The 10,888-nt window shown below is 35.6% G+C and overlaps 2 pseudogenes; one reads left to right on the top strand and one right to left on the bottom strand.

The window, feature by feature from the left end:
• Nucleotides 1-640: 640 nt before the first annotated feature.
• On the bottom strand, nt 641-2,265 carry LOC116847986 (annotated as a pseudogene).
• An 82-nt stretch (nt 2,266-2,347) lies between these two features.
• Nucleotides 2,348-3,636, top strand: LOC116847985 (annotated as a pseudogene).
• The last annotated feature ends 7,252 nt before the right edge of the window (nt 3,637-10,888 follow it).

Below are 10,888 nucleotides of genomic sequence, written 5' to 3'. Positions count from 1 at the left end.
GTAATTAGTATAATTACTAGACAATGTTGATATCAAATTTCTATTCATCTATTAATTTACTATCACCATTGTCTTACATTTCTATCATCGTCCTTCGCATTGGAACTATCGTCAAGGAAGGAAGGAAACTCGTGTAAAATTGAAGAGAAGCAATGAAGATTACAAAAGATTGCAAAAAATTGGAAAAAATGGACATGGAGAAAAATAGATGGAGAATAAAGAAATATATATGTCAGATAAGTAGAAAATATTCTCATAGATTATTTAAAAGATTATATCCTATGTGCTCTTTGTAATTGTATATGTTGGACCGATTCTTTCTTTGAATTTTTTTATTCCAGTTTCTATTCCAGCCAATCATTTGCTTGCATAGCATTAACAGCCAGAAAATAATTCCCTGCCAAATGAGGCTGCCAAATTCTGAGTCTATTGTGTTCTCGAGTGTGTCCCAAGGGAAAGAAAAAATTGAAACGAAATCATAACATGGAGCAAAGTTATCATCGACAATATGACGATAAATTAACGCAATAAACAGAGAGCAGATTTGTCAAAGCTGCTGTGTTACAAAGCATACGTGCTATTAGTAGTAGGAATTTACATAGCCTGTACTGGCAAAGGTAGGTAGGTACTATGTTGTATTTCAGCAATTTGTTACCAATGCTTTCGACCTACTTGCTTGATGTTTATAGCTACCCACTAAACACAAAATAACAGTAACATAATATCAATGTTACAATTTCCTACTCAACAATGTAACTGTTATATAACGTGCGTGTAATATAACAGTTACATTGTTGAGTAGAAAATTATAATATTGATGTTATGTTACTGTTACTATGTGTTTACTGGGTACCTCGTAATATACTCTGCTGACTGGTGTATGCTTTTTATCTTTCAGGAAACAGGAAATGTTTGCATTAGTTTCTGCAAAAAGTGGAATACTTGTCCAAAATGAAGGATTAATGAAGAGACACATTTGTCAAAATTAAGAGTAAAAATAAATTATTTGTTAGATATGGAAAATGCACAAGAACTATGAAAAATGAAGGAATTACAAGTGTAGGAAGCAATAATGAAAAAAAGAATAGGGAGTATTAAAATGTTTATGAATGTACTTCTAAATTTTTATTTTCCAATAACTTCTGATAATTTGTATAAAATTAATAAGAGGTCCAACTTTTCATCATTTTTTATCTCGTTCCATATTTTTAATACATTTTCTTCTCTTTCTTTCAGAGTACGTCCTTCCCTTCGTGCCCAGAATTTCGGATGTCTCGTGAAACTCCGAATACGTTTTTGATGTTCGCAAAGATACCGTAAGTAATATTGAAATTTAAGAAGAGCAAAAATATTTTAAATATATTTGCAAAATAAGGCGTTCACAATGTACCTAAAAATTGTACAATTGTCGTGTATTTTTTCAAGTTTTCTCGAAGTTCTATGTATTTCTTGAAATACACAGAAGGAGTCGGATTTAAAGTTGTCAATCCACGTCTTTTTATAATAATTAAAAAATGACTGCAAATACAGGCAGTCTAAAGATTTTAATAATTTTATTGCATCCAAACCCAAATTCATATACATCACCTTTTAATATGCCATGTAGCCACCAGCATTACATATTAAGGCCTGTAATTATAAATTAACATTATTAAAATAGACGTGCATTTTATACTAATTAATTGTACTATTATTTTTCTGTACCTGACTGTAATGGAAAAAACAGCCAATGATCTTAGCGGTGAGGAAATCAGTATGTAAAGCTTGTCTTTCAGCCTTTTCAAAGTCAGACATTACCGTGTCAGGTATTATTTTTAGAACATTGCAGGCTTTTCTCAAAACATTAATGTAATTTTGTATAGTGCGTCCTCCCATTATAGCATAAACAATAGAAAATGTCTGACAAATTAAAAAATAATTATATTTTATAATATACCACCATGCAATGTAGTGCTTAATATGATTAAGGAAGTAATTACTTGAAGAATAAAGTAATGAACTAATTGTTTTGCTTACTCTATTATCGTGTCTAATAACAATTGTCCACAATTGACAATTAATATTTTGTAGTAGAGAGACAGTGGCAAATGTGCCATCAACAAAAATTGTTAATTTTTCATTTTTATAATTTGTAATTGATTCCGACAAAGTTTTGTCAATGAAAAGAACTGCCTTTGTTGCATTATTTTTTATAACAAAATCAACAATAAATGAATTAGTTTCATCGAACTTAAGAAGTGTTTTCCAATTTTCATTTTCCAAACATGTTTATAATTCATTCAAGTTTTTTGGAATCCGATCAATATATTTCTTTTTGTGGCGTTCTATTGTTTTTTCTACATTCGCGATGTTTGTGAAATTCAGCAAATCATCATGTCTATACATAAAAATACAAATTGCGAATTATAAGCATAGTAGATGATCTTCAACAAAATTTATTATTTTTTTTTATCGTTTATCACTCACTTTGAAATTATTCTATTTCTTATGAGAATCGGAAAAACTAAAACACAACGAAAATAGTTTATTCATATATTTTCGTTATGCTCTTGTTTTTCCGGTTCTTATTTTAAATTTCTAATTGTGTCAGTGCGCTTAATTATAAAAAGAAATATTGTTTTTCAAGAATTCAACAGACAAAAGTAGAATATGAGGGATATTATTTTCATTTTAATCAATCGTACGTAGATACTTCGTAAGACGTAAGCACAAAATATTAATTGTCAATTGTGGACAATTGTTATTAGACACGATAATAGAGTAAGCAAAACAATTAGTTCATTACTTTATTCTTCAAGTAATTATTTCCTTTAATCATATTAAGCACTACATTACATGCTGATATATCATAAAATATAATTACTTTTAATTTATCAGACATTTCCTATTGTTTACGCTATAATGGAAGGACGCACTATACAAAATTATATTGATGTTTTGAAAAAAGTCTGCAATGTTCTAAAAATAATACCTGACGCGGTAATGTCTGACTTTAAAAAGGCTGAAAGACAAGCTTTACATAGTTTCATGTTTTCCCCAGCGCTAAGATCATTGGTTGCTTTTTCCATTACAGTCAGATACAGAAAAATAATAGTACAATTAATTAGTATAAAATGCACGTCTATTTTAATAATGTTAATTTATAATTATAGTACGTAATGCTGGTAAACATGGCATATTAAAAGGTGACGTATATGAATCGGTTTGAGTGCAATAAAATTATTAAAATCTTTAGCCTTTTTACCAAAAAAATTAATAGAAGAAGGCTTCGAATTGATATCCACAATTATATTTAAAGACTGCCCGTATTTGCAGTCATTTTTTAATTATTATAAAAAGACGTGAATTGACAACTTTAAACCCGATTTCTTTTGTGTATTTCAAGAAATACATAGAACTAATAATGTCTCCGAAAGACACAATCGAGAACTTCGGGAAAACTTGAAAAAGCACACGACAATTGTACAATTTTTAGGTATATTGTGGACGCCGTATTTTGCAAATATTTTTTAAAATATTTTTGCTCTTCTTAAATTTCAATATTACTTACAGTTTATCTTTCCGAACACCAAAAACGTATTCGAAGTTTCACGAGGCATCCAAAATTCTGAGCACAAAGAGAAGGACGTGCTATAAAAGAAAGAGAAGAAAATGTATTAAAAATATGGAACGAGATAAAAAAATTATGAAAAGTTGGACCTCTTATTAATTTTATACAAATTATCAGAAGTTATTGGAAAATAAAAATTTAGGAGTACATTCATAAACATTTTAATACTCCCTATTCTTTTTTTCATTATTGCTTCCTACACTTGTAATTCCTTCATTTCTCATAGTTCTTGTGCATTTTCCATATCTAACAAATAATTTATTTTTACTCTTAATTTTGACAAATGTGTCTCTTCATTAATCCTTCATTTTTGGACAAGTATTCCACTTCTTGCAGTAACCAATGCAAACATTTTCTGTCTTCTGAAATATAAAAACCATACACCAGTCAGCAAAGTATATTACGAGGTAGCTATAAATATCAAGCAAGTATGTCGAAAGCATTGGTGACTGTGGTTACGTTACTTCGCGTTTACAGGATCTTAGTCTTATTATAATCGGCGCTCGCAGGAGGGAATAGGTATACCCAATGATGAACTAAGATCGAAGAGTAATGTCCATGTTTATTAAGTTACATATGTGTGAATTGTGTGGCTGCATCATCGTCGTTTCCCCCATTTGGGCGGTTCCCGGGAAATGATCAACCTCGGTCGAGTCTGCTTTTTAGGAGAGCGCCTGTGGACCCGGAAAATCTCAGGGCGCGCAGTCTTCCTCGGCGAGCGGCGGTAGCAGGCCCCTTGTTCTGGCCTTGCTAGTTTCCTCGGCGTTACACTCGGGTGCGACTCGGCGACGTTTGAGTTGCCTTGTTAAAGGGCCGAAGTTGTGGTCGCGGCGATGGCTGCTTCCGTGGGAGCGTCGTGAACCGGGGCGAGAGCGGTCATCTTGCCCTAATATCCCAAGTCGCCAACTGTTCGATAAGCGGCCTCATACGCCTTACAGCTTCAAGGTTAAGCCTATGGAGGGTTCAAGGCAAAAGGGACTCCGTGGTAGGTTCGTCTGCTGGTGCGGTCCCTAGAGGCTTCTTCAGAGGAGAAGGCGTCCGCAATCGAGGTCGCTTCCTCGGGGACGGAGTCCTCGGAATCTTTGTAGGCGATGGAGTGGCCGGGAGCGACGACCAGGCTGAGGCTGGTGAGGTAGCAACCGGAGTTGCCGTACGTTCCTCATCGCTGTCTGGACCAAATAGGTCCAGTAGCTGGTCTTGTAGACGTGGCCGTTGTATCTGGTTGACCTCCTCTTGAGGTCGGTCTCCTTGCAGCTTCAGGATTGCTAGTGCCCTGGCAGAGTTCAGGAAAACTACTCCTTGTAGGAGAGTTGGCTCCGTGTTCGCTCCTTGTATTGTCGCTTGTTCTCTTTTCTGGAGATTTTCCTCTGTCGAGGTCGAGAGCGAATTAAATCCCTGGGCACCTTGCCCTCTATTTATACTCCTTTTCTGTCAGAGTGTCAAATATCCATGAGTTAAATTTCTCCGAAAATCGCGAGGTTCGCGGTTCTCCGAATTTCGGTGCAGGTCCCGTGCTTCCACGAATTCGTCGCGAAGCTCGCGCTTACCGCTGCCCAGCCGCGCTTCTTGGATATGCGTCACGAGCCTCGCGTTTCTCGGAAGTGCGTCGCGAGGCTCGCGCTTCTTAGAAGAATGACGCGCGTAAGATGCTCCCAAATAAGGCTTTTCCTAATCCTTTTAAATGTTGGTTGCACCTTGCGTGGCGTCTCACTTGTTGAGACACCTCAGTGACAGATTGCTGAAATACACCATAGTACCTACCTTTGCCAGTACAGACTATGTAAATTCCTACTACAAACAGCACATATGCTTTGTAACACAGCAGCTTTGACAAATCTGCTCTCTGTTTATTGCGTCAATTTATCGTCATATTGTCGATGATAACTTTGTTTTATGTTATGATCTCGTTTCAATTTTTTCTTTCGCTTGGGACACACTCGAGAACACAATAGACTCAGAATTTGGCAGCCTCATTTGGCAGAGGATTATTCTCTAGCTGTTAATGCTATGCAAGCAAATGATTGGCTGAAATAGAAACTGGAATAAAAAAATTCAAAGAAAGAATCGGTTCAACATATACAATTACAAAGAGCACATAGGATATAATCTTTTAAATAATCTATGAGAATTTTTTCTACTTATCTGACATATATATTTCTTTATTCTCCATCTATTTTTCTCCATGTCCATCTTTTACAATCTTCATTGCTTCTCTTCAATTTTGCACGAGTTTTCTTCCTTCCTTGACGATAGTTCCAATGCGAAGGACGATGTTTCAATTATTAATAATATCGGTAATTATGCAGTATAGGGGACCCACCTCCGATGACCTTGACCTTGACATATATTGTAAAGGTCACCCTCCTGAGTAACTCTCAGAAGGTTTTAGCCGTCGCTCATTGTTCGTTAAAAAGTTATTAACAAAAGAAGTTTCGGTAATTATAGACTATAGAAGAGTTAGCTCCAATGACCTTGACCTTGACATATATTGTAAAGGTCACCCTCCTGAGTAACTCTCAGAAGGTTTTAGCCGTCGCTCATTGTTCGTTAAAAAGTTATTAACAAAAGAAGTTGCACAAGATGAGTATAATTTTTGGACACTGTATATACAAAAACGATACTGTGTAATGTTAACGAGCAATATCGAATAATAATTGCAATATCGAATGACCAGCGGGGGGCTGCGCCCCCCGCACCCCCTCTCAAAACTAACCTAACCTAACTTATCGTCACATTAACACAAAAGTTGAACACTTTAATAAACAATGACTGACGGTTAATGTGACGATAGGTAGGTTAGGTTAGTTTTGAGGGGGGGTGCGGGGGGCGCAGCCCCCCGCTAGTCGTTCGATATTGTAGTTATTATTCGATATTGCTCGTTAACGGTGCACAGTATCGTTTTTGTATATACAGTATCTGTGGCGTCTCAGAGAGCGAGACTCCACGCAAGGTGCATCGCTCCTATTTAAAGGGACACTTTCGGAGCGCACCGTACACACCGTCCTTCCAGGAACCGCGAGGCTCGCGACGCGTTTCCGAGAAACGCGGCGGGAGTGCGATAAGCGCGAGCCCGCGATGAATTCGTGGAAGCGCGGACCTGCACGAATTCGGAAAATCGCGAGCCTTGCGATTCCCGAAGAGGAGCAACGGTAAACGCAAGTCCGCGACGAATTCGCGGAAACGCGGGACCTACATAAATTCGAAGAATCGCGAGCCTCGCGATTTTCGAAGAAATGTAAAGCTCACCGATAGTAAACACAGTTAAAGAACGGGAGTATAAATAGCGGACGAAAACGCCGGAACAGCAGACTCCGCTCTCGACCTCCACCGAGGAACGATCTAGAGATCAACAAGAGCAGAAAGGCAAGTAAGAGCCAACTCTCCTCTAAGGAGAAAACTCGCCAGCCATACGAGTCCTAGGGCGGCATCCTGAAGCCCGACAAGAGACAGCCTCAGGGCGAGGCTAGAAATACCGCCCGACTACAGCTCCGCGAACAATATCGCGAGTTGTTCGGGAGCGACAGCGAAGAAGATGCTGACAGGAAACCCGTAGGACCCGAGCTCGGCTCTCCGGCTTCCTCCTGGTCCTCCCTGCCGACGACGCCGTCTCCAACACGTATACCCCGCACACCATCTCGACGGAAGCGACCACGCACCGGGGTATCACCCAGGCGGCCCGCGTTAACACAGAACGAGGGCCCAGGAGGAGAGGTAGCGGAAACACTCCATCCATGGAGACTGACACCCTTGTGCCTCCCTCCAGTTAGGTGCACCCGACCACCACTGGAGAGGCTCACAACTTGGGACGTGAGAGCCCGCCGACCGCTCTCACCCCGGTACTTGTCTCCACCAAAGAAGGTGTCGTCCCCGGCTCAGACTCACCAAGCCACGCAGACGTCGCCCAGGAAGCCGACATTCGCACCAGGCGTCTCCAAGATCCCGACAGCACCGAAAAACCCAAATCCACGCGTCAGCAGCGTCAGACATTCGGTGTCCCCACGCAAGCTCGCACGGCCAAGAAAGTTTCGAGCCCACGCCGGCTCGCCGAAAAAGCCCGCATTACACGGAACCTTCCGAAAGACAAAACGACTTCCAAGGATCCGGCCCTGGAAAGGAACCTCGACAACAGAATAATACACATACATACAGACACACACACCCCATCTGTACTCCAAATAAAAATGTTCTTGTTTCCGTAACGGAGTACAATTCTTACGTGTACCTTCCCACTGCGAGCGCAATAATATAAGGCTAAGATCTCGTGAACGCGAAACTAACGCAACCACAGTATCCAAAAATTATATTCATTTTATGCAACTTCTTTTGTTAATAACTTTTTAACGAATAACGAGCGACGGCTAAAACCTTCTGAAGGTTACTCAGGAGGGTGTCCTTGATAATATATATCAAGGTCAAGGTTATCGGAGGTGGGTCCCCTATACTGCATAATTATCATAATATCTATTAAGGTACACCAAAATTCTGAAAAGTGAAACATTAATAGTGTATAATTACGTTTAATATAATAATGTATCCTCTTATATTTTTCACCTTATTCTTTTCTATGCACTTTATTTTTATTTATTCGTGTTATTTTTATTTATTTATTTATTTTTTAATTTTAATTAAATGTCTCTGTGCACTTTCGTTCTACACTGTTTATTTTATATATATACACACACACACACACACACACACACGCACACACACACACACACACACACACACACACGCGCGACTCATTCAAGACTTCAATATATGGCTGGGAGCACCTAACTTTAGTGTCCCTACGCCATTGCTTATCCGCGAACTCATGGAGATTTACAACTTCAATAGTGTTGCCAATTCACAGAATTAATGTTCTGCTACCCAAGGGTTTCGTTGGTACCAATATATTCCCCATCTAGTTTTCGGCATAATGTCGCGTAACCAGTGTGATACCTTTTCTAAAACTAGATAATAAATCTCTAACACAACGTCGTAACCAATCAAATAAACATTTATAGATCAATAAAATAATAATAACAAAAGTAATTTCAGCAAAATCTTTTTTGTCTCCCTGAATGTCAGTGCTTTTTTGTCTCTTTGAATGTCAATAGAATTCTGAATACAAAACCGTCGATATTTTTTTACAAAAGGTTATTTTCTATTTTTTTCATACAAATTTAATATACGATTGAAAAGTTAATTATGCAAAATGAAATATATATGCAACTTTTTAAAATTTACTTTTAATTTTAACAAGTTTATTTAATTTTACCTTAATTTTTAATTAAGTTCTAATTAACTTCTAATTAAGTTAATTTTTGTTTATGTGATTTATAACTTACCTAAGTTAATTTTATAAGGTACATATTAACAAACATAATTTAAACATATGAAATATCAAAGAATTCATCCTCAAAGTAAATTATATCTCTGAGAACGTACAATTGCATCAATTATTATTGAGAAAGTTGTTCTTTAATAAATATCAAACTTTTATGTTATGAAGAAGCATCTATTCCAGTAAGCAAGGAACATTAAATTAACGTTTAGAAACGTTGTCTTCATGTACATTGTTTGGATATTTTTTAATAATATTGCATTTATATTTTTCACATGTTATTTTGCGATATGATTTTTCTGAATGTTGTTTAAACATTTTAAAAACATTACAAAAAATATATTTTCAAATGTTACTTTAACATTTATTTGAGATCAATGCAACATCTTAAAAATATTTTTGATGATTAAAACGTTATGGCAACCCTATGTCAATACTATTGAAACTTCCAAATCGCGGTCAAAGCATGTTCATAATGATATTAAATACTACATATTTGACAATATTACAGGTTCTTGAATATCATTGTAGTAACCTTGTATTAATGATTTCTTGCTTACTGGGATGTTTGTGTTATTCATATCAGAGATATTTTGATCGAGAATCACCGTTAGTGTCCTTTCTTCCTTCTATTAGATATTTTTGAGTTTTGTACATTTACTTTTCGAGTAAAATATCTTATTGTTCAATCACGTAAAACATTTATTTTTATCATTACTTTGCACATATAAAGTACATATATATAGAGTAGGTAGAAGCAACTACTAAGAAAAATATTCAAAGCTTAATGGAAAAAGTAACAGAGATTGTAACTATTTATTACTTCTTGAGCAACAATAACGGTAACAAGTTACTTTTTTCAATGAGTAACGAGCAATGAGTTACTTTCTTCAATAAATAGCGAGTAACGCTGTAAGTAATTTCTGCAAAATTAATCAAAGACAATTAGAATTACTCATCAAAAATAAAAACTGGCACAGAAAGAGTTTTTGAAATTGTTAAATATCTGTTATATGCACGTGCGCGGACTAAAAGAGAGAATGGTTAATATAAAAAGAATATTAAATATCATTTTATGATACATAAAGGTAAAATAAATCAATTCAAAAATCACTTTTTGAAATTATATTTTACAAACTGGCATTTTCCTAAAATGTTTTACCTTATTAAAGTAAATTGCCATATTTTATGTATCCAAATAGGAATCGTATATGTTTCGCCAGTACAGAAAAATGGCCCGATACTGAAAAGCGGATGTCCGGTTTTAGTACTAACTCAGTACTGAGTCTAATATAAAAAAACTGTATTATTGGTACTGGCTTCGTACTAAGATTAGATACCCGAGCAAAAATGTATCTACTAAATTTCAAGCCTAGTAGCTAGATAGTAATGACTAGATAACTTTTCAAGATCTAAATTATATAGCCAAAACCATATATGTTTATAAAAGTAAAAATTGAAATGATGAATCATTCGTAGTTGGCGTAAACCTTTTAAAATCATTACTTTTGTAGAAAGGTAATTTAAAATATGTAAAAAACTCATCTAAAATAATTTATATACTTTAAAAAAAAAAAGTATAAAAAGGAAGCTAAGTGCACGTGTGTTAGCATTATTTGTCTTTACAAAAAAGGATCGTTATAAATAAATTACAACAAAAGCTCAGCTAAAAGATATTTAAAAAAATATTATTAAAACAACCTTATTCAGGTCAATTGTATTCTCGCAAATCTATTGAAAAATAGACAATTTTATACTTTCTACAAAAATAATGATTCAAGAGGTTTACGCCAAGTACGAATGATTAATCATTTCAGTTTTTACTTTTATAAACATATGTGGTTTTGGCTATATAATATATTTGTAAATTAAATATATTATTAATATATTAGTAACATATTATTAAATAAAAAATAAAATAATTAGAGAAATACAATAATGTTGAAAAAATT

Source organism: Odontomachus brunneus, unplaced genomic scaffold (genome assembly GCF_010583005.1).
Source record: "Odontomachus brunneus isolate Ranch 3 - 2012 unplaced genomic scaffold, Obru_v1 Obru_scaffold_086, whole genome shotgun sequence".
Classification (NCBI taxonomy): domain Eukaryota; kingdom Metazoa; phylum Arthropoda; class Insecta; order Hymenoptera; family Formicidae; genus Odontomachus; species Odontomachus brunneus.
Note: the sequence above shows the minus strand (reverse complement) of the source record. Positions and strands in the feature narration are given on the sequence as shown.